The following is a 5,823-nucleotide window of genomic DNA, read 5'->3' on the forward strand; positions in this document are numbered from 1 at the left end:
GCTGCTATGCTCTGCTCTGCTGCTGCTCATTTCTTTTCTTTTCTACCAAACAAAAAATATCTGATTTCTCCTCTTTTTTTTTCTTCTCCAGCAAGTATTTTATACTACATAAAAAAAAGTTCTGGGACGAAAAATATCTGTATTCGATGGGTAGGTGCCCGAGGTTGTTAATGGCCATCAAGCCTAAAATAGGTAGGAGTGCCAAATCACTGGGATAGTAGGATGGGTGGATACTTCTCAGATATCTGCAGCCAGGAGCACGCGTGACCCTGCATGGCATGAACTCAGACGCTCCACCTAAAATCCAAACGGGATGCGACTGATATCGAGCATGCATTCAACACAAGATTCACCTTCCCGTCAGAAATTCAACACAGGATTTTAGCCCAGAGAAATTTAACGCTGGAACAGAGGTGTGTATGTAATGCCTGCAGGCTCGTGTCTCTGGTCGTCATGGTTCTTTTCAAGGGTTGTGAGTGAGTTGTATCATCGAACTTGTAGCCAAGCATGAGCTGAGTAGTGTCTGATCCATTTTGTTCTCTCATATATGTAGCAGCGTCAGTGGCGGAGCTTCAAATAAATACTTGGGCGGGCCAAATTAAAGAAGAGCAAAAAAGAATCACATCTTAGCTAGTACACCCTCCGTTTCAAAGTAAGTGTTGTGGTATTGTATAGATTTGCATGTATCTAGATGTATTTTAGTGTGTAGATACAAGCGAATTATACAAATCTGCCCGGATTATTTCAGAACCGGGACAGTATGTTGCTGGTGCGCAGGGTAATTTAGAGTTAGGGATTTTCTTTTCAAATAATCCATGAGTAGCTAAGAATTTGGGAAATAAATAAAATACAGGTGTTGGTTCTTTGTCTTGACGCAATTAAAGGAAAATTTTAAGTGAACTGCTCGATTAATTCTGCACTTGACGCTGCCTGGCACCTAGACCTTGGGCAGTTGGGCTAGTGCTTGCATCGCAACCCTTGGAAAGTCGGGCATACGATGTGAGATTACGGCGACCGGCAGCCGCTGGTCGAATCCTTTCCCTGAATCCCTGTCTGCTTGGGCCTCTGAATTTCCAAACCTAGTGGCTCAATGGCTAGCGCAACACAACTATGATATATGGAGAATGGCTGAATCGACGATGGTCCTAGTCTCGTGGATGCAGTACTACCGACTTGGGCGTGTGCAGCTGATTAACTGGGTTTTAACTGTTAGGCTACCAATGGATTGGTATAGTATTTTTTTGGAAAAAATCCAGGGCGGGCCATGGCCTGGTTTAGCCCCTACTAAGATCCGCCAGTGGCAGCGATGGCATGTCATGAACTGGCCGGATCCATCCTGCCGATGGCCAAAAGGCATTGAAAATGGTGGATGGTGTGGCACAAGGTAGACCGGCGCACCAGGGGACATTGCGCTGGTGGAGGTGGTTACGAATTGGTGCGGCGGCGGATCGGTTGAGGGATAGAGCAGTCGGGGCGGATAGAGAGATGGTGTGGAAACAAATGGGTGTGTCAGTGGCAAACTTGTTTGCCTTATCGAATTTCTAGCTGGCAGCGTGGCAGGCATGTTCCGACACCCCTCTTCCGCCCCCGGTGGCGGTAGGGAAAGCGAAGTGGTGTCCCAGCAAAACGTGTTCGCTATTTGGTTGGTCTAAAGGCCGTCTTTGTGTCTGGACTCCTCTTGAACAACGTGCGTGTGTGGGGGATTTCGGGCACCTGCTCGAGGTGCTCTAACACCGCGAAAAATGTAAATTAAAACCCATTTATAGTTATATACAGAGTGATTAATTGCGACTATTAGCAATGATTTATGTGAAGTTTCAGCTCTTTTTTTTTTTGCATGGTAATACGATTCTCATTGATAAATCAAAGACGAGATACAAAGTACGTATACACCGATCTTACAGATCTGGAAAGATAGGATAAACCTATGTGACAAAACAACGCCTATCCATCTTCTTTGGCACCACCGTAGGAGCCACCAAGGAAAAAATGGACAGATCACCTCTTCACACGAGCTCGACGCGGCTCCATCGTCGATCATCGGCTTTTCGGACCTCCAATGTAGTTTGCCATAGGACAAACCATTGCCGTTGAAAGAATCGGACCGAGGCAGCATGTCCCTCGGACACGCCATCGAACTTCAAGCATCGGCACCCACGCACGATGATGTCGGAGTAGGGAACCGAGAACCATCGGCCTTCAACCACGAACCCACCACAAGGTGCACCATCTTCCAGTTCGTCACCGGTGCGGACCACCATCCGCACGTACTCCGGACGAATCCTCTCTGCTCCACCTTGACGCCGGAGACAACGCCGCGAGCAACGGGGATAGAGCAGGAGGAAAAACCATCCGATGGAGTCGCCGCCGCCGCCTGCCGACACCATCCATGAACCCTAAAGCCACCGTCCGAAAGATCGGCAAGCATACGATGCCACCAACTCCGAGACGCCGCCATGAAGGACAACGCCGGTGTGGGAGAAGAGTTGAGGCAGATTATTCTGCCGGGCGCCGCTCCCACCACCCCAACGGCGCGCCATGCCAGAGAACTCCTAGCCCTAAGTACCATGCAAAAAACGGGGTCCCCCTCCCTCCTACCGCCGGAGCGGCAAGCGGAAGGAGAGGGGCCCAACGCAGACGCCGGAGAATGGAGCAGGAAAAAATTTTCCGCCGCCGCCTCCTGGGAGACGCGGAAGACCTAAGTTTTCAGATAAGAAGGTAATTCCTTTATTACTGATTTCACGGCTCGCCATCAAACAAAACGTACGTGTACGTCATGCATGCATGCTCCTGTCTCGGATCGCCACGGCTCTTTTCAGGCACCGTTAGCGAGTCGTGCCGCGCGCCAAATCCGTAGCAATTATGAAATGCCACCGGTGATTGATCGATCAATCTTGTCTTTTCTCGCGCATCATATCGATCAATCGTCGACATTCGATCGATCATCAGTCGTCAGTACAGCGTCCGTCAGTTAATCATGCATGCTGGGATTTGGACAGGGAGTGTACGTACATATGTAGCGTGGACAGGGGACGTGGGGCATCGGGTCACGAGTGACCGATCGGAATCTCGGCATGCAACAGGATATATTCTCCAACGGTGTTTCATTCATGCGGATGCAGGTACGTAGGGCCCCCAGAGGGAAAGTACAAGAGCTGATCGATCACAGATATATGCAACTGGTCACACATTGATTCCCCAATCAATCCCCGTATGATCGATCGGCGTCCTGGATCGGACGAAACGGTCTCGTTATTGATAAAGACGGCGAGGACCCTACGTCGATGGAGCTTTGCATCATCTACACCGGCTCAGTAGCGATGCCAATAGTTTTTCGGGGTTCGGTGTTATTTTGGGGCTCATCTACTCCGAGCGCCTCTAATAATACACCGGTACAATTCAGAACATAATACAGACGCCGGCAATCCCATGGCTGCCCCTTTGTGCGGAACGCCAGTGCCCCGCGCCACGTCGGATGGAATACCTCAGGCCGCGACCATTTGTCCCCACGCCATTGCTCCTCCTCTCCCCATGCTCCAAGGCCTTTGCTACTGCCACCACTGCCGCCACCATAGGAAAAGGGTGGCCCTTCCGCCGTTTGAAGAACGACCACGAAACGGGCTCTTCCAGCGGCAAGTGGAAGCAGCGTGACCGCCAATACGTGCAGCTGAACTAGGCACGAGAGCTGTTCGACGCAGGGACAGGCTGACTCCTTGACACCACGAGGATACTAGTCCCTCCCATCCCGCGCGAAGGGCGCGCGCGACGCTACGAGGTCCGGTGCCGCCGGTTCATCCTCATGTCGGATCAGCGGGATGGTCTAGCCTACACATTGAAGTCAGTGAACCGGGACACCTTCGTGTCCTAGAAGTTCAACCCACACAGGTGCGCATGTTACCTTGGCAGTATCACCTTCTTCACCCGCGAGTTCGGTCACGATCCCTTCCACGATGAGGGAGGCGACGAAGATGCACAGAAGAGGCGCTCACACAATGGAATGGCCTCGCCGTCCAGATGCGCTAGTTCGCGCTGGTGCATGGTAGGCTAGTCATACCTCCGGTGACCCATGTGCACACCACCGCCTCCTCCCGCGACAGCAGCAACGCATGCATCTGCACCGACACCATTAGTAGCCCCCCTCTGGCACCGACAGCTCTGCCCGCACATGGCACCTTGTACTGGTCGTGGTTGTGGGTGCCTCCAATGTTCGTCGGCATCAAGGAGGACGACAAGTAGGCATCAATGGCGGCGGCAACCCTAGTTAGCTCAGGGTTTTAACTTTTAGCTATATTATCTTTTTTTTGCACTTTGTAATTTATTTTTTCTTAATAAAATTTTTATTGCAAAATAAATTTGGGTTGGGCTAATGATGCTACACTTGACCCAAAAGAACAAACGACCTTTTGGTTCTGAAATGCGTTGGACAACTTCTCTATTTTTTCACGTTAGTTGTCCGATGGCAATCCTGGCGGAACCTGGTGTATTTTTTCTCCAAGCGCGTTCTTTAATTTTCGTGCAAAAAACTATATAATTTATATTTAGGAACAGAGGGAGTATAATCTATTGAAGTAGTAATTTAAAATTTTCTCGTAAAAAATAATTTAGCTTTTCTTAGATGGGAGTAGGAATTTATTTAATAAATGACGAAATCCAATCCAACTCTTTAGTTTCTGCATCCTGGGTACAGTTTTTTTTTTTTTTTTGTCAGGATCACGGCTTGCTGGCTAGTTGATCGATCTGTCATCTAGCTTGAAAGCAACCTGCGTGCTTGGACGGACGCACGCGCGGGCCTGTGCAGCCACCGCGCGCGCTACAGCAACTCGGATCGGCTTCGCGGAAATTCCCGCTAGGACAGTGCTCCCACGAAATCCACCGGAATTAATGGTCTTGTCGACTGGAGGAGCTTGGCTGGGTCATGGCAGCAAGAAGACCATACAGCCGCCGTAGCTGTACACGGCGACCACACCGCCACCAGCCAGGAGGTGCGCGGCTCACATGCATACGGCGACGGAGCCGGCGGAACTGGTCAGGTCCGGTCAAGCCGTGGGAACGGGGAAGCTATCCGGTCAGCATAAAGTTATGACGTCAGCGAGGCCGTGGCCGAGGCGACACCGACGCGGACGGACAGATAAGCTCACCAGTTGGCGACCAATGGGGAGAGCGGAACAGCTATATTGCGCGGGAAAAGTCGCAGCTTCCGCTTCACATTGGGGGCTCGGTCGTTAAGTTTGTTCGCCCAACCACACGAATTGAGCGAGATCCTCCCTTCTCCTTCGTGTTCCTGCGTGCGGAATATGCTCTGCAATCGTATGCGCTCATCATCTCTTGCTCAAGTCACATCGCAGACGTGACAACTAGGATGAAAACGCAGCGAAACCAGAACAAGGCCATATTTGTTTTCATGTTTTTTTTTTTTGGACAACCGAGACGAATATGGTCCGCTATTTCTCGCGCTCATCATCTCTTTCTCAAATCAACCAGGGGCGGATCTGTATAGGGTGACCCTGATGCACATGCATCAGGGTAAAAGGAAAATTTTAGTACTATTTGTGTGTTTATCAAGGTAAATGCATCAGGTTAGAGTAAGAAAAGTGCATCATGGAGGAAAAAAATTCAAACTAGCAAGGTTACAAGCTTGATAAGTGCATCAGGGTTCCCAGCTCCGCCCCTGAAATCAACATTCCCATTAGTAGGGATGAAAGCGGAGCGAAACGGGAAGAAATGAGAGGTGCCAAATTTGTTTCATATATTTCTTGCGAAAACGAAAACGAATACAGAAACTAGAAACAAATATGGTGCCAACAAAATTTCGGAACCAAGAGA

The sequence above is a fragment of the Lolium rigidum genome, chromosome 7 (genome assembly GCF_022539505.1).
Source record: "Lolium rigidum isolate FL_2022 chromosome 7, APGP_CSIRO_Lrig_0.1, whole genome shotgun sequence".
Taxonomy (NCBI): domain Eukaryota; kingdom Viridiplantae; phylum Streptophyta; class Magnoliopsida; order Poales; family Poaceae; genus Lolium; species Lolium rigidum.